Source organism: Salvelinus alpinus, chromosome 9, assembly GCF_045679555.1.
Source record: "Salvelinus alpinus chromosome 9, SLU_Salpinus.1, whole genome shotgun sequence".
Classification (NCBI taxonomy): Eukaryota; Metazoa; Chordata; class Actinopteri; order Salmoniformes; family Salmonidae; genus Salvelinus; species Salvelinus alpinus.
The window spans coordinates 23,266,263-23,286,255 of NC_092094.1; positions in this window are offsets into that span (position 1 = coordinate 23,266,263).

Below are 19,993 nucleotides of genomic sequence, written 5' to 3' on the forward strand. Positions count from 1 at the left end.
CAACATACCTCGTTGTTGTATAATTGACTTGTTACGTTATTGATCAAGATGAAACCCCTATTTGGCTACATGTTGCTACATGTTGCATGATTATGCTCAGTCTTGAATCCTCTGTAATCTTGCTGAAATGGATCTTGGTCCTGTTTTTATGCACCTGTAATTGTCCTTGGCGTGTTTTATACAAAATATTAGAGTATTATGTTCAAAAGGGAGTTTAGCTGTATTCAGATTTTCACCATGCAATATAAACAAGGTTAACATCTTGTGACATGCTCAATTACGCTCCACACAAAACAATAGAGCTGTTGAACCTAGGCTACAGCACCCACCATGAAGCAGCAGAGACAGACAGACTGAGAGGGAAGGGAGATACGTTAAATTAGGCAGAGATGTCTTTCTGTCTTCCTGACAAGTCCGAGACTAGCCGGAGAGAAAATTGTAAAAATTGTAAGAGTACAAGTCTGAGCGGACTTCACAAATACCACTGCCCCCCCCCCCCCCCCAACCCCCCAGGGGCAGCTTAGTCCGAGGCCTGTCAGTCACAACCCCCCTCCCTGCTCTGTAATCCGGGGACGGCACTGAGAACCCTGCAGGTCTGATAAAGCACTAAAAAAGATGACCAGACACCAATCCTTGGCTCTCTGGGCCCACTCTGGGGTAGGGGGATAGGTAGAGGGGTGAGGGGGCAGAGAAATAGCAAATGTTCCCAAATTGATAACAGCCCAAGTCCTCAGTCTGGTTCCACCCAAACTCTCTCAACCCAGACCAGCAAATCCTCCATCCCCTACTTCCCTGTCTGTGCCCTCGTGCCCACTATCAAGCACAACCACATAGCACAAGCAGAATGCAGGGTGAATCCACAATTGTCTGGCCTCTGCCTTGCTAGTAGAGGGAAAAGTGAATTTGCTTCTTGTTTTAATGAAGCGTGTCTTCCCTGTGCCCGTGAGGCAGCTACTATGTGGGGAAGATACCAGTCAGTAATTAGGGGTCGCTAGGTTCAGGTGTCTTTCAACAGAACACCACAGAAGAAGACATTATACAGCCACATTTCCATACAACCCTGAAGGCAGAAAAGGAGCTTAATGATAAATATTCATGCAAACAGTGATAAATCGCATTGCCTCCAGGTGCTGTGGCACTTTGAAAGCCCTTCATGCTGTCTCTTTTATCAGAGGGTGGCCTCTCGACTAAACCCTCACAGACCACGGCACAGCATCTGGAACAACCAAACTACCAATTATCATCTCAGATCATTTACTGATTATGCTGAAACAAACACTGCTCTTTTAAAAAGCCTTGTGTTTTCTAATGACCCTCTCAAGGAAGACTGGCTTGATTGAGTTTATTGGGTTGTTTTTGCCATCAAAGTTGCAATCACTTATCAAGTGATATTTGAATACAAATCTAAGAAAGGTAAACAGTCCTTAGTTAAATTGCCATTATGCTGGCAATCATATAACAGTCTGCATAATGGTATGCTTTTGATCAGGGGTAGGCTACTAGATTTCTTGTCAGAGCGAATCATCGGGGGGACGGAAAACTATAATAAAAGTTTGTACACTGCAAATTGACCACAATTAAGCCTAAAAAAAGATTATATTTGAAAATGACAATCATTTCATAAAACTGGTCCGCGGGCTGCCCGTTGCCAACCCCTGCTTTAGGTCCAGTGAAACTTTGCAGTTTGCACATCAGTTTCAGTATGTAATAGAGGCAATAAATGTACACTTGTCATCTTGTTGAATGTGTATACTTTGGCGTGCTGCCTGGATGGTTATGGGAAGTCACGATTGCGTGTGGTGGAGAGGTCGAGGTTGGAGGGATAGAAGGATGACGGGGTGGAGAGACTGATGGATAGAGAGGGATGCAAGTATGGATTGAAATGGAGAAAGACCCGAAACTCTGGGACCTGCCGAAGCTCCTCTCCTGGATCAAAACATTGTATTTATTGGACTAATTAAAGGTATGTGGTGGAGCAATCGTGTGCTGGTCCTACTTTATTTCTAGAAGTTGTCGTTGGCCTAGCACCCCTTAACAAGTGATGTGTGTTGACTATAAAGACTATTGGGCTGTGGACTGAGCAGCGGCATGTTGAGAAGCAGCCCCCGACGGGTGATTCATACCAGCCTCATCACGGGCAACAGACAGGACATCCAGGCCTTTATTACCTCCATCCATCACCATCACTTCATCAATCTAGGGCCCTGTGAGCCAGCTCTCCTCTCCAGCCAGTCCCTTAACAGCCATCCTCACACGCTGCCGATGGAGAGAGATTTACACACACGCACGCACGCACGCACGCACGCACGCACGCACGCACGCACGCACACACGCACACACGCACACACGCACACACACACACACACACACACACACACACACACACACACACACACACACACACACACACACACACACACACACACACATACACACGATACAGAGGCCATTCTGCAGCCAGGCATGGTGTGGTGCTAGCCCCCTAAGGGCCTCTCTCTGACAGACCATCCGGCATTGTGGAAGACACAATCCAGCCACACTCATAAATACTCCCTACTGTTATTAAACAATGTGTCTGTTCTCCTCTGCGATATGGCCAGTATGGATTTGATTTAGGAAAGGCAAGGCACAGTAATATGTAAGATGATAGGATTTACTTGACTATTTCTGATAGTATTTGTGGTGCACAGTGGTTTCATTTTACATGTGCGAAAGAAAGTTTCCACTTGAATTAATATATTTCTGAATTACTGTCTGACTTATTCCTTCTTGGTATGGAAATACATATTTCATTTCAGATATATGCGAAGGGGATATAAAGGACAAACAGGAAACCAATCACCTTTGGAAATCTATGGATGCTATTATATGTCTCCAGTGTGTATTTTATTTGTCCAAACTGGTTTGTCTTATATATTTGTCCCTAAACGGACATACATGGAATATCATTACAATGCATAACTGGAGTCAACTGGAGAGTGGTAAATCAATGTTCTATTTGGGGTGGCAGGTAGCCTAGTGGTCAGAGCGTTGGACTAGTAACCGAAAGGTTGCTAGATTGAATCCCTGAGCTGATAAGGTAAAAATATGTTGTTCTGCCCCTGAACAAGGCAGTTAACCTACTGTTCCTAGGCTGTCATTGTAAATAAGAATTTGTTCTTAACTGACTTGCCTAGTTAAATAAAGGTAAAATAAATAAAACATTTGGAGAATTATTGTATTTTCAAACTAGAAGCAGTATTGAATCATGTACTGTACCACATAGTGTTATGTCACTGTTATTTTAATATACGTTTGAGTGAATGAATGCTGAATAATATGAACTTTTCCTTTTATCTTATTTGAGTCATCCAAATGACTAAATTGATCCTCATATATGTATGGGCTTCTCCTCGGGAGATTAAACATTGGGCTGTGAAGTTTACACAGGTGCTTTAACAGAACTGGACTGATAGAAGGAGAGAGGGATGGGGGAGAAAGAGAGAGAGGGAGAGAGAGAGCGAGAGCAACAAGGAGAGAGACAGAAATACAGAGGGAAGGCGAGGCAGAGAAAGAGAGAGAGAGGGAGGGAGGGAGGGTGGGAGGGTGGGAGGAATGGTAAAGAGACAATGCTTTTAATGTGTCTGTCAAAGTGGAGATGTTTGGGTAATGGTGGTTTCCCTTGCGTCAAAGCAAACAGCAAATACATTGACGCAGAAACTTTTTGTGCTTTCAGAGCGTTTTTCTGCTTGGAAAGTTGAGATTGCTGTTTCTTTGTTTACTAATGCTCCCTTGAGGTCTGTTTGGAGATGGATTCCCTGTGTTTTGGTTCACAGTCTCTCTGTGTGTGTGTGTGTGTGTGTGTGTGTGTGTGTGTGTGTGTGTGTGTGTGTGTGTGTGTGTGTGTGTGTGTGTGTGTGTGTGTGTGTGTGTGTGTGTGTGTGTGTGTGTGTGTGTGTGTGTGTGTGTGTGTGTGTGTGTGTGTGTGTGTGTGTGTGCGTGCCAGCGTGTGTGATTTTGTCAAGCTATAAATATCTAAGCTAGAATAACTAAACAAGTTAATAATAATTTGTTATGCTGACAACTGTTCAAACTTACACTCTGCTTCACAGTGTCATTATACAGAGCAAGCATTATTCTATTATTTTCTGACAAATGTCCGGGGTCTTGCAAGTGATACAATTTATACTAAATTCATTTTTGTGTAGTTAGATAAAGGAGCAATGTTATTTTGCTCCGGAGAGTTGTGATTATGTGCAGCTCACCCTGCACTAACATAAATAACATGAGCATGTCTACTTCTGCTAAGTTCCCAATAAAGCAATGAAAACAATCAAGCATGCCAGAAAAGTGCTAAGAAATAGGCCACGTTACAGTTTTTTCCAACTGCTTACACACAAAATCTTTTCATGTCACATGATTTTTGAAACCTCTCACTCAAAGTGCAAAACTACACACCAAATATCCAAAACCATAAGCTATTTCTCAGCCTTTGACTCAGTTGTCAATTGCATAAAACACTTTTTTCAAAACACTACACACAATTCTCTACCTAAAACACAAAAATCTAACAGGAAGTGACTTGCTTTCCTTTTCCAAACACAACCAATCAAAATGCTACACTTATTCACCAGGTCACACACACACTCCTCACATGTGCAAACACTAATAGCTTAACTGATCACTAACCAATCACTGCTTTACTGTAGTATAGGCCTATAAATAGGTCAAAGGTCAGATTACCTGTTTTGAACAATGGATGCCAACAATGGACAGAGAGCAAGAGGAGTAGGAGGAAGAGGAAGAAGAGGACGAGGGCAAAGATGAGAAGGAAGGAGAGCCATCTCTGATGAGATTAGGGCAACACTTGTTGATCATGTGATCAACCACGGTTTGACCATGAGAGAGGCTGGACTGAGAGCCCAACTTGAGTCGATTTACAGTGGCGTCCATAATTCGAACCTTCAGAAATGAGAACAGGTATGCAACTATCTAATGACTATTTTAGCATTACAGTAATGTACTGTAAAATACGTATGACTGCATAGTATTGCATAAACTTTTGTAACTCTAAGCCATCCATTTACTGCACTGCATTGAATGAATGAGGTTGGTTATCATGCTGTACTACACTTTTTGGTACATTGTTTACAGTTCCTATGCTGAACACATACTGTGTTTGAATTCTGTACAGATTGGAAAGGCAAAGACATCATGGAGGACGAGGATGCTTGTTTACAGATGTACAAGAGACTGCAATTATAAATATGGTTTTGGCCAACAATGCAATTAGGATTCGAGAGATAAGAGAGCATATCTTGAATAATGACACCATATTTAACAACATCAATGCTGTAAGCCTGTCGACCATACAACGCATCCTCCAACGGCACCGAGTGACGATGAAACAACTTTACAAGGTGCCATTTGAGAGAAACTCTGACAGAGTCAAGAATATGCGACATGACTTTGTAGAGGTATGTACGCAACACTACTTCCAGTACTTCAGACATACCATATTTACTCATCTGTATATCCTTTTGTCTGTTACAGAGAGTATTGGAGCTGGATGCCCATGTAATTCGCCATGAATTTATTTATGTGGATGAGGTTGGCTTCAACCTCACCAAAACCAGGCGCCGCGGAAGAAATGTAATAGGACAGAGGGCAATTACCAATGTCCCTGGACAGCGTGGGGGTAATATAACTATGTGTGCTGCCATCACTCAAAACGGGGTCCTCCATCACAATGCCACACTGGGTCCGTACAACACCGGCCATATGCTCACTTTTCTGGATGCAATTTACACAATGCTTGTCCCTGATCCAGATCAGGAGCCTGCTAGATTTGTGGTTTTATGGGACAATGTTAGTTTTCACCGGGCTGTTCTGGTCCAAAACTGGTTTGCCACCCATCCACAATTTGTAGTTTTGTACCTACCCCCATATTCACCTTTTCTAAATCCCATAGAGGAATTCTTCTCAGCCTGTCGCTGGAAAGGTTATGATCGCCAACCCTATGCCCGCATGCCGCTTCTCCATGCAATGGAGGACGCATGTGGGGACATAGAGGTTGCCTCTGTCCAAGGTTGGATATGCCATGCTAGGAGATACTTCCCTCGATGTTTGGCAAGAGAAAACGTATCTTGTGTTGTGGCCAGACCCAGGCCGGAGAAGAGATGAAGCGTAGCTTAGCACTGGTGACTGCCCCCCTACCAATTCCTCGACTGCCCCCCCGGGGCCCCACACACACAATTGTGTTCTTTACTGTATTCTAAAGAATATACTTTTGGTTTACATATGTTTATGGTTTTGTTGTATGCTACTGTATACAACAGTAATGTTTGGCCTAATAAATATTTTCTGTTTCTACATTGCATTGGTGTTTACAGTGTACTTGTTACCCCTCTCAGCAGATTACTTTCACTGTAGAACATTGTATTGAAATGTAGATATAAGCCTATGAAAGACCAAAGAGCTTTAGATTTAGAACAACAGTGTTTACATGGTATATCCAAAAATGTACTATTATGAAAGCAGTGTTTGCCATTTGATGCAAATGCTTCATTCTGACATGTGTTTATGGCATTTTGAATGCAGTGTTACATTTTGAAGGAGATGTGAGGCATTTTGCATTTTGTGTGTGCAGTTTTGGGAATTGTGTGTAGAGTTTTGAAAAAAGGAGACAGTTTTGAAAACGTGTGTAAGCAGTTGGAAAAAACTAACATATGTAGCCTAAGAAACAATGTTCATAAAATCAATAATTTGCTAGTAACAGATGACATTCATATTCTGACAATCTCTGAAACTAATGGGGATCGTTAATAAATACATATGATATCACTATCTGTGTTATTTCTACCTTCTCTTTTCTACCAAACTTTCTCTCAGTTTATGGCCATCGACTTTTGTGCAGGTATGTAAACATGTAATTGTTCAGGTGTGTGTGTGTGCCCTTGTGTGTGTCTGTCAGTGAGTGTGTGTGTGCACCAGCACTGCTATCTTCTCGTCATTCTAGTCATGTCACAGGCCAGACACTCCATTATCAGGAGATTCTTTTATCTGCTGACTTCAGATGTGCCTGTCATCCAGTCCAATTATACACAGAGAAATAGGTATTGTTACACTCCGGGGATTGATTCAAGACACAATAGAAAAGTGGAGAAAGGACTGTAGGCTGCAAAATGATCTGTAGACACATATTCAAGCACGCACACATGCAGAGACACCCACACACAGACAAACATACACGCATGCACACATACACCTGAACAATGATATGTTCACACAAAAATCTTCAATCAATACTGAGGGAAGCTACTGCATAATTAGGAATGCAGATAGTGATATGATCATTGTTTAACTTCACTAAACCTACTGTAGTTGATGAATACTGTACCTACCACCCATGCATGGAGTGTCTGCATGACCAGAAGGCTGAATCTTACAGCCATACACTGTCTTATTGGACTTTTTAGACAGTTAGACACAGCGTTTCCCAAACTCGGTCCGGAGAACCCCAACAGGTGCATTTTGGTTTTGTCCTAGCACTACACAACAGATTTAAATAATCAAAGCTTGATGATGGGTTGATAATTTGAATCAGCTGTGTAGTGCTTGCCTGGCTACCCAGACCCCTTGCTACGGCCAAACGCTACGCCACGCCCACAAACATTAGTCTCTTCTTCGCAATGAGTCTGGATCTGAGTACCTCCTTGACTCTTCACCGAATACGAACACATTCGTGGCCGTCTGATTGGTCCAGAAACCGATGGGTTGGGCCAGAGCCTCACACTGTTTGGGATGGTGCTTTTAAAGAGATGGCCAGGTGGAGGAGTGGGAAGTTGCTGTATCTCAGATAGAAAGTCTGAGTCTGCCCTGCTGTTTGGATTGCAGTTTAGACAGTCATCAATCAAGACTGACACGAGCTGTCCTATTCCACTGCTTTTCTCTCACTCGGTCTCTTTGATGAACTGACAGTTCATGTCAGGAACCTCCATTTACCTACTTCTACCACTCAAAGAGAAAATATCAAATTGAATACAATAGCACAGCTGAATGTCACATTCAGATATTAGACAGCTTGCTGTGCAGACTAGTTTCTGACAGCACGAAATGTAGGGAAGAGTTGACAGTTTCTTAGTACATGGATTTGTTCATTGAGGAAATTACAGCGAATTTACAGTGTAGCCCTGACTGGAACTCAAACCTGGGTCCAGCGACTGACAGTCTAACATCTTAGCCGCTACGCCAAGATACCCGAACGTCTTGACAAGGTTTAAGGTCACTGTTATATCATGCATGATAGACAATAAATTAATTCTTACTGGAAATTACTTAGCTCATAAATCATTCAATTACAGATGTCAGGTGTAGCAAGAGCCCAATTTTGTGACATGCCAAGAAGGTGGACGTCTCCGTTTAGACCATACTGCCATGATTTGTCAACACACTGTGTCACTGATGGCTGCCGCATGATGTCCTTGCTCCTGATATTGATTCACTGATGTGGAACCTGGCTGGCTGAGATGGTGGGGGCTACATGGGGATAGAGGATTTTCTCTCCAGTTAAGCTTTTTCTCTGTGCATATTCCTACTGGGCCATGAGCAGAGACGTACACACACGTACACGCACACGCACACGCACACACACACACACACACACACACACACACACACACACACACACACACACACACACACACACACACACACACACACACACACACACACACACACACACACACACACACACACACACACACACACACACACACACACACACACACACACACACACACACACACACACACACACACCTACCTACCTCTTTATCCCCAGCCAACTGCCTATGTTTTCTAACGTGACTCTTCCCAATCCACCCAGGTAGCCTACGTTTGAAAGTGAATAAATTCCCTCATCCAACACTGATCATGAATAATTAATTAAATTGCAGCATGCTGTCAGTTTAGAGTAGGTAGCACTATCTAGGTAATAGTTCTGCTGATTGATCCCTTGAGCCAGAGGATAAATATCGGTTTCCTGGATAATTGCATTTTTCTTAGATTACTGTTCATTAAGTATGTAAAGAAATGCTGTGAAATCGTTAGGATGGGTACAAACCAGACCTGGGTTCAAGTACTGTTAGAATTTTTTTAACATTTGAGCATGAAATGCCAGATCAGCAGGGTTTGCAGTTTAGGGACTATTCTGCTGGTCCATTAAGCCAGGCAGTCTTAACCAAGCACAGATAAAGTTTTTGAACTGATTTCAAATAATAATAGTTTTTTACCGGTTTGGTACTATTTTAAAAAGTATGTGGTACATTTTTACAACTCAGTACAAAACTCGAAACTGGTCACACTTCATTCAAAACCTGACATTGTGCATTCATTTGGATAGTAAACATCTCTCACCACACAACTATTGATTCAACATATATGTTTATTTTGAAACGTAATGAGTACATTGGTTTAATCACCAAAACATAATGATATCTTTTCAATTTAGTCGTTTTAACTACCAGTTCATCTAATAGCAAACAATGCAAGATATGTATTTCAAATCGCCCTTAGACAGTACAGTACTGTAATTTACAATAAATGACACCGTTTTCACATTAGACAATACACAATAGACAATACATTACCCAACAGAATTGACAGAACATCGATAATTTCCATAATACAGTATCTTTCCAATGTGTAATCAAAGGTGTGATCAATGAAGATATCCTCTACAATATTTCATGCAATATTTCATTGTATTTTTCAGATATAATGTAAGAAATTAAATTAAACAAATTAAAAGAATGAAAACAAAACATAACGTTTAGCACACATTCATTTGCATCAAGCCTTTCTTGAGCATTTGGCCATAAATTCTCATCCACATCACAGTGACTGTCCTCATTGTTCATGCTCCTAAGGAAAAACCTTTTGGCATGGTGAATCCAAGCTTGACTTTGGTCTGCATTGATGTCGTCGCATGCCTCATCCATGGCCAGAAGGAGGGTGGGGGATTAAGATCGTACACACTTCCACCTCCATGCTGAAAAAAATCCTCAATAGGGTTGAGGAAAGGAGAGCACGGGGTCAGGTATAGGGTCAAAAATCGGGGATGGGACAAAAACCATACCTGAACTATCTCTGCATGGTGGAACCTGACATTGTCTCACACAATGACATAGGTGACACCTTCACCTTGACTGGCCTGCTCAATTTCATTGAGAGACACAATGAGGTGTGCAGCACTGAAGGATCCAAGTAATGGCCTACATCCTACCACACCATCTTCAGAGATAGCTGCGCACATGGAGATGTTTGCCCCACGTTACCCAGGCACCTGGATGGTCGCCCTTTGGCCAATGAGATTCCACCCACGGTGCCGAGTTTTTGGCCAGGTTGAAGCACGCTTCATGAACAAAGATATACTTGTGATGGTTCACAGCAGCATCAAGCACCATCACCCTCTAAAAATATATTTTAGTCAGTTATTTTTACAGTATAGTTCCAACATGATATTGTGAAGTAGCATGTGCATCAAATGGTAACAGTAATACAGTATACAGTATAGTGCTGTACCTGAACATACTCGGCCCGCAGTTGTTTTACCTGGTCACTGTTTCTCTTAAAAGGCACCAGGTAAATGTGTTTCATAGATACCTGGTGCCTCTTCAAAAGGTGGGCGATTATTGGTAGGCTGATGGATGCCACATTGTCGAAGGTGTCATCGTTCTCCTCAATGGCCTGCTTTATTTAAGACAGCCGTATGTCATTCCCGGCCCTCACCATTTCCACCACTGCCCACGGCCACCACCACCATAGGGTCTTCTGTCAATTCTGAGGATAGAACAGTAAGAACGCTGTAACATGTTTTGTGAATTTACATGCATTACAAAATGTAATTTACTGTAAATGTAATGGTCAAGCATAATGCATATCCTGCAGACTTACCGGTTTTCTTGGAGAAATGTTCTCATGATCGAATTGACAGTTAATCTTTTCAGATTGGGGTGAACTAATATGGCAGCCTCTGCCATGGTAAGGCCTCTGTTTATCACATGGTCAACGACGATGGCTCTGACTTCATTAGACACAACAGTTCCCTGCCGTCTGCCTCCCTCTCTCTGATGTCCACCTCCTTGACGGGGCCCATACCCACCTCTTTGACCTCTTTGATGGGGCCCATGCCCACCTCTTTGACCTCTTTGATGGGGCCCATGCCCACCTCTTTGACCTCTTTGATGGGGCCCATACCCACCTCTTTGACAGGGCCCATGCCCACATCTTTGACCTCTTTGACGGGGCCCATGTCCACCTCTTTGACCTCTTTGATGGGGCCCATGCCCACCTCTTTGACAGGGCCCATGCCCACATCTTTGACCTCTTTGACGGGGCCCATGTCCACCTCTTTGACCTCTTTGATGTGGCCCATGCCCACCTCTTTGACCTCTTTGACGGGGCCCATGCCCACCTCTTTGACGGGGCCCATGCCCACATCTTTGACGGGGCCCATGCCCACCTCTTTGACCTCTTTGATGGGGCCCATGCCCACCTCTTTGACCTCTTTGATGGGGCCCATGCCCACCTCTTTGACCTCTTTGACGGGGCCCATGCCCACCTCTTTGACGGGGCCCATGCCCACATCTTTGACCTCTTTGATGTGGCCCATGCCCACCTCTTTGACCTCTTTGACGGGGCCCATGCCCACCTCTTTGACGGGGCCCATGCCCACATCTTTGACGGGGCCCATGCCCACCTCTTTGACCTCTTTGATGGGGCCCATGCCCACCTCTTTGACCTCTTTGATGTGGCCCATGCCCACCTCTTTGACCTCTTTGACGGGGCCCATGCCCACATCTTTGACGGGGCCCATGCCCACCTCTTTGACCTCTTTGATGTGGCCCATGCCCACCTCTTTGACGGGGCCCATGCCCACATCTTTGACGAGGCCCATGCCCACCTCGTTGACCTCTTTGATGGGGCCCATACCCACCTCTTTGACCTCTTTGATGGGGCACATGCCCACCTCTTTGACGGGGCCCATGCCCACCTCTTTGACCTCTTTGACGGGGCCCATGCCCACCTCTTTGACGGGGCCCATGCCCACCTCTTTGACCTCTTTGACGGGGCCCATGCCCACCTCTTTGACGGGGCCCATGCCCACATCTTTGACGGGGCCCATGCCCACCTCTTTGACCTCTTTGATGTGGCCCATGCCCACCTCTTTGACCTCTTTGACGGGGCCCATGCCCACATCTTTGACGGGGCCCATGCCCACCTCTTTGACCTCTTTGATGTGGCCCATGCCCACCTCTTTGACCTCTTTGACGGGGCCCATGCCCACCTCTTTGACCTCTTTGACAGGGCCCATGCCCACATCTTTGACGAGGCCCATGCCCACCTCTTTGACCTCTTTGATGGGGCCCATGCCCACCTCTTTGACCTCTTTGACGAGGCCCATGCCCACCTCTTTGACCTCTTTGACGAGGCCCATGCCCAACTCTTTGACCTCTTTGATGGGGCCCATGCCCACCTCTTTGACCTCTTTGACGGGGCCCATGCCCACCTCTTTGACGAGGCCCATGCCCACCTCTTTGACCTCTTTGACGAGGCCCATGCCCACCTCTTTGACCTCTTTGACGAGGCCCATGCCCACCTCTTTGACCGCTTTGATGGGGCCCATGCCCACCTCTTTGACCTCTTTGATGGGAACCATGCCCACCTCTCTGATGGGCCTCTTGTATATGAGCTCTTTGATTTCTTCCTCTCCCTTGCTGTCTATCCTGCTCCATGTTGAAAGAAATCGCAAGTGTTCACACACACCCTTTTATATGGTGACCAATTGTGGTTTCTACTATGTGAAATCAATTAGCAATATGGAGTAGTCGTTATGTATGGTTATCATGTATCATACATATCATTTATATGTTTATACTTTACAAACACACATTTTATTTCTGTAGTTCTCTAAATCCATATATAGTAGACAAACCAGTTTGAAATCTATAGGTTTACCAAACGGTTAAGTGATGAACCATTAAGCCCAGTTGGATTAAGTGATAGTCAAATGTATTTAAATAAATGAGAAGAGAATCATATGAAAAGTATTGTGAGCATTGCATTATGAAAGGTATTTTGATTTGAAATCAGGTCTGGTACAAACACACACACACACACACACACACACACACACACACACACACACACACACACACACACACACACACACACACACACACACACACACACACACACACACACACACACACACACACACACACACACACACACACACACACACACACACACACACACACACACTCACACTCACACTCACACAAAGGAGGAGAAGTGTCACTATGGAAACGAGGAGGAGAGGTTCTAAAAGCTACCTCTTGAGAGGAGAGTTATTACAACAAAAAGCAGTGTACGGTGTGACTGGCAGAGCAGCCAGCAATAATATTCAGAAGGTCATCTCAGTCTGTCCCTCTGTCACCCCCTTAAACACCAACATCAAACCAGACCTGTCAGGCCCTCACTGCCTTTTTTATCTGTCTACTCCTTTGTGTGTGTGTGTGTCTCTCTGTGTGTGTGTGTGTGTGTGTGTGTGTGTGTGTGTGTGTGTGTGTGTGTGTGTGTGTGTGTGTGTGTGTGTGTGTGTGTGTGTGTGTGTGTGTGTGTGTGTGTGTGTGTGTGTGTGTGTGTGTGTGTGCATACACATGCGTGTGTGTGTGTTTGTGCTTCTGAGAGAGAGAGTCTGTGTATGTGGCTCTGTGGGCAGCTGTGTATGTGGCTCTGTGGGCAGCTGTGTATGTGGCTCTGTGGGCAGCTGTGTATGTGGCTCTGTGGGCAGCTGTGAATGTGGCTCTGTGGGCAGCTGTGAATGTGGCTCTGTGGGCTGCTGTGTATGTGGCTCTGTGGGCAGCTGTGTATGTGGCTCTGTGGGCAGCTGTGTATGTGGCTCTGTGGGCTGCTGTGAATGTGGCTCTGTGGGCAGCTGTGAATGTGGCTCTGTGGGCTGCTGTGTATGTGGCTCTGTGGGCAGCTGTGTATGTGGCTCTGTGGGCAGCTGTGAATGTGGCTCTGTGGGCTGCTGTGTATGTGGCTCTGTGGGCTGCTGTGTATGTGGCTCTGTGGGCTGCTGTGTATGTGGCTCTGTGGGCAGCTGTGTATGTGGCTCTGTGGGCTGCTGTGAATGTGGCTCTGTGGGCAGCTGTGAATGTGGCTCTGTGGGCTGCTGTGTATGTGGCTCTGTGGGCAGCTGTGTATGTGGCTCTGTGGGCAGCTGTGTATGTGGCTCTGTGGGCAGCTGTGTATGGGTGAGTTTTTAATGTAATAGGCACCACACATTCCTGTAATAGGGCTAATCCATTTTAATCCAAGCTGCCACTGTTACCTTACCATGATGAATGTAAGCCTAAATGAGTTGCGACATAGAGAAATGCACGTTGGAAATAGGGGAGGTTGTGTGTGTGTGTGTGTGTGTGTGTGTGTGTGTGTGTGTGTGTGTGTGTGTGTGTGTGTGTGTGTGTGTGTGTGTGTGTGTGTGTGTGTGTGTGTGTGTGTGTGTGTGTGTGTGTGTGTGTGTGTGTGTGTGTGTGTGTGTGTGTGTGTGTGTGTGTGTGTGTGTGTGTGTGTGCGTGCGCGCGCATGTGCATGTTCATTAAGGCTCTGCACCACCTAAAACAGGTTTTCTGCTAATTGGTGCAGGTCTGTGCAGGGTCACCACTGTCCTTCCTGATGTCTCCTTCAGCTGTAATCAGCACCATGGACAGCAGCACCACTAGAGTCCCCCCCCCCCCCCCACAATGGCTGAATCTAAATAGTCTACACAGGTTTCTTCTTCAGGGCTGAATCTTAATAGTCTACACAGGTTTCCTCTCAGGGCTGAATCTTAATAGTCTACACAGGTTTCCTCTCAGGGCTGAATCTTAAGTATACACAGGATTCCTCTCAGGGCTGAATCTTAATAGTCTATGAGGCTTCCTCTCCTCAACTCTTGTCCTTCATTCACACTGATTTGAAAGATTAAGAGAAAACAGGTTCTCTAGTCAACTTACCAACCTCCCATATTGTTTTCATCTAACCTAGTCATTTTTAGATTTCTGCAAATGGCAGTTAGGATTTAGGAGATGAGGAGTGGAAGTCACTTTAGACTTTTGAGGTAATATCCCAGACATGCTCTTCTGTATTTTAAACCTGTGAGCTATTAGACTACTTTAGGAAAGCTATGCCTCAACCATTCAGATGACTGGCTTAAAATACCTAAAAGTCTGACAGGCAGTGTAAAGCATTGGTTTAGTGTACCACCTGCCTTGGAAGACTTAGTATTAATTTTTGCGCCATTGTGTCTCACAGACTTAGGCTTTGTTAAATCTGATGACACTGAGAAAAGAGCATAAAAGAGATAAAAGGGGAAATAGAAAGTGAAAATACAAGGGAGAGAAAGAGAAAGAGAGAGAGAAAAAGAGAGAGAGGGAGAGAGATGAGAGAGAGAAAGAGAGGGGTGCAGATAACGGGAGGGGAAAACCTCCTCACCAGTAAAGATGATGTCAGTCTCTGCAGCTGAGCCCCCAGTACCCGACACACAGAGCTGAACACTCCAGCCCCAGTCTGACACACAGACAGAGAGAGAAGGAGAGGAGAGAAAAGGGGAGGAGAAAACCGGATAGACAGAATGAATGGAATCAAGCAGGTGCGTATACAGAGTCACTGTCTACCGGTATTTTATTTTGTGTTCATTCATTGACATGAATGCCTTTTGTTTGTTGTGTGTTGATGGTTTGAAGTTCTCAGACCCTGGCACAGATTGACAGGAGTGGGATCTGGAATCTGCCTCATCTATGTTATCTTCAGCGTTACTGTAATTATTTTCTGTCACAGTATAGCATTGGCTTGTGTGTGTGTGTGTGTGTGTGTGTGTGTGTGTGTGTGTGTGTGTGTGTGTGTGTGTGTGTGTGTGTGTGTGTGTGTGTGTGTGTGTGTGTGTGTGTGTGTGTGTGTGTGTGTGTGTGTGTGTGTGTGTGTGTGTGTGTGTGTGTGTGTGTGTGGGTGTTTGCACATGTGTGTGTGTGCATATACAGTATGTGCCTGTGTGTGTGTATGTGTTTTGCACAAATGAATGTGTGCGTGTCTGTGTGCTTGTGTTTGAGCTTGTGTGTGTGGCTATTCACCTTAGAGTTAAGGGCACTGTCATTAACAGAATGTTTTCAATTAACATATGACTCATTTGCCTCTATTTCAATCCTCTAAGGGGATTAAAGAGCTTGAATAATTCATGTCTAATCAGATACAGAGTCTTAAAGCTGAAAAAAGGACAATGAGAAGGATATCATAGCCACCCATGCTGTGTGGTATTTGTAAGAAGGGGATGGTTAGTACCAGAGCCTTATATTATCTATCAAAGGCTCTGGTTAGTACTGTGAATGTGCACCAGTGGAGGAGAGTGGATTTTAGAGGTGTTGTGTCACAGAGCGTGTGCCGTAACAGGTCGTGGATGTGTGGGGTGAGAGAGTGCTGTGCGTTGTGGGATACTGCTGGTCAGACAGGTGTCACAACTGTAGTGGTGAGTCATCTTGTTGCACATGGCATTTCATCCATTGCTCGCAGCCTCTCCTGCTACAATTTCTGTTTGCAAAAGTTTGCGCCTGTTCGAAGCATATTGAACGTATTAAACATAGACTTGGGAAATCTCACAGTCAGCCAGACAGTCAGTCAGTCGTCCATTCACAGTGTGTTGGTAAACCATTTAGTTAGTCACAGCATACAGTACATTACACTTTCTGAGAGGCTCGGAGAGAGATTCACGCGGAAAATCCTATCATGTCACATCACATTTCCGATCCTTTGCGATTCTCTGTGACGGCCATGGAGAAACAGTGAACAGAGAATGTGGGTTGTGGGTGCCGACGGTAGAGTGGTGTGTGAAGGGAGGAGGTGAAAGGGGAGTGGAGAGGGGTGGGTGGGTGGGGCAAGGGAAGAGGGGTGGGTGGGGCAAGGGAAGAGGGGTGGGTGGGGCAAGGGAAGAGGAGTGGGGGGTACAAAGGAAGAGGGGTGGGTGGTGCAAAGGAAGAGGGGGGGCTGGTGCAGGGATTGATGTGGGCACACTGACCATTAGCGCAAGTAATGAAAAGGACAGAAGGAATCCCAGTTGTCATTTAATTGACATAAGACAGTCCTGTGTCAGTTAATAAAGTGTAAATACGCATATGCACATTTTGAGTAACATCACCAGTAGTGGTGATAGTGGTGATGTTCTAAATTTGGAGGCTTGTATAGAGGTTCTAGACTGTTGAATTATCACTAAATACCAGTAGTGCTAGCCTAAAGGGGAGAAACTTTAAGTAAATATTCAAGAGTCATCCAAACATGGTTGTTTTGGACAGCTAAACTGTTAATAAACTATTTTAGAAACTTTTTAGAAACTATGTTGGATTAACATATTAGAGCAGTACTTCTGTTTCAGTCAGGCACACACACACGCACGCACGCACGCACGCACGCACGCACGCACGCACGCACGCACGCACGCACGCACGCACGCACGCACGCACGCACGCACGCACGCACGCACACACACACACACACACACACACACACACACACACACACACACACACAGAGGCCAGCTGATGTGCAAGAATATTGGTTTGTTTGCATAGCCCCTGCAAAGGGACCCCATTTATTTATCCTGCTAAACCTGGAACAACAAACAACCACTAGTAGCTACTGTGCACCGTCTGTTCCTCTGCTGTAAGTAACTGACAAAATAAAAAATAAAGGCCACATAGGCAGTAAAGGACCCCAGGCTCCCCACTGAGAAGATCCAACAGATATCTGGCTGGGCTCCAATGTGTTTTATTATTCTGTGTTCTAAGAAACTATGCTGACCTGATGTTGCTCCATTTTTACAACCTTCGTCTATTTATTAATCTCCTTGTTCATTTTGATGCTGTTATACTGCTGTAAACACCCTACTTACTTTGAATCCTATTTTCAGACGTGAGTCCCAACGGAGCTTTTCCTGTGTAGTTACTCATCTACTCCCTCTGTATGAAGATTTTACCGGGGCAGAGCGAGTGTTTTGATGGTTGTTGAGCTGAGTTCGTTTTACGTCTTGATTTCAAAGACTCCTTTGTCTCCTTTGTTCATGCCGGGGGAACTTGTTAGTATTGCATTATTCATACTTTATTCTTTGTGTGTTTTTAATACACTGTAGTGATTTCAGAGACATCATCCTTGTAAAGAAACATCATAAACCTCTGTGATGTAGCACGGAGGGTTCTCCCTTATGCGGAGAATGATTTGCAAATCGATCGTTCAGTTCATTCGGTCCTTCACGCTACAGCTCTCTCTCTCTCTCTCTCTATCTCTCACTGTACCTGTAAAAGCTGGAGCCCCAAAATCCCAATAGAGGCGACCTCTTAGCCCTTCAGCCTTCATGTCATTACCGCTGACCAGCAGCTCGCCTCTATCTAGCCCTGATCTCCCGACCTCCCTCAGTGGCAGCCAGCCAGCAGCCAGCAACATACCACACCACACTGCCAGAGAAACAGGAGAGGAGAGGGGGAGAGAAGGGAAGAGAAAATAAGAGGGGAGAGAGAAGGGAGAGATAGAGAGGGTAGGAGAGGAGGGAGAGATAGAGAGGGGGAAAGAGCGATAAAAGCGAGGTGAGTACGAGACGAAAGGATTAGGAGAGAGAAAGGAGAAAGAGGAGGAGAGAGGGAGTGGGGCAAGAGGAGGAGAAGGGGAGAATGAGTGAGGAAGAGAGCTACAGTAGAGAGAAAGGGAGATCAAGAGAATTGGGAGAGGTAGAGAGAATGACATACTAAGGGAGATAGAGAAAGGTAGGGAGAAAGGAGAGTGGCAGATCAAATGAGAAAGGGAAAGACTGAGCGAGCGAGAGACAGAGAGAAATATCACGCTATTTCAAGGCCATGACTTACTGATAATGTCACTCTACTTCAAAGTGCAAAGCGCTCCTGCATGACTGCGCCTGGAGAATTCCCTTCCCTCCTAGTTCAGACGATACCAGGAAGCCTGACAACAGGGGGTGTGGTGCTTGCACATTCTATTTGACACGTTTCTAGGCTAAATTGTGATGAAAAGTACTTGGTTTCTTTTTAATTGTGTTTATCGATCCACAGATGATACAGAGGATACCTGTAGATGCCTAATGAGTCCAATGAATCCAAAGAGGTAATACAGTGAGTAAGTATATTGTATATACATATACATTTACATTTTACATTTACATTTACATTTACATTTAAGTCATTTAGCAGACGCTCTTATCCAGAGCGACTTACAAATTGGTGCATTCACCTTATGATATCCAGTGGAACAACCACTTTACAATAGTGCATCTAACTCTTTTAAGGGGGGGGGGTTAGAAGGATTACTTTATCCTATCCTAGGTATTCCTTAAAGAGGTGGGGTTTCAGGTGTCTATACACTGAGGTAAATACAGACCGACAAAAATAACAGCCGAGTATGACGCATGTCAGTGTCCTGCTGTTACAATTTTGAAAGCTCAATTTGACAAACACATTTCCTTGAATATAGTTTTCGTCTGTCTTGTTAAATTACTCAAGTCGTGATGACATTCAATATAATTTATGTTTTTGTGTGGATCATTCCTTATTAACCTTTGGATACACCTACACATAGAGAATGAATTACTCGGCATTCTGACTTTGCAGGATTTTAATGCTATTTTAAGATAGAGCATATTGTTATGTTTTGAATGGACCACCTGCAAAGTGAAGAAGGAATGTTGAGACGAGCACTGATTGAGTTCATATGACTCACTGACCTACTGAGAATCCCATTGGATGAATGGTAACAGTCCACTTACAATAGGGACGCATACCCATAGACAATGGATTGCAATCCATCTAAACACACTGACCTTCCTGCTCTTACTCCTTACGCTGTGAATGTCTACGATGGTAAAGTCATCACATTCTCCTCTGGGACACATAATGGTGTGTGAGAGAACCATAGCCTCT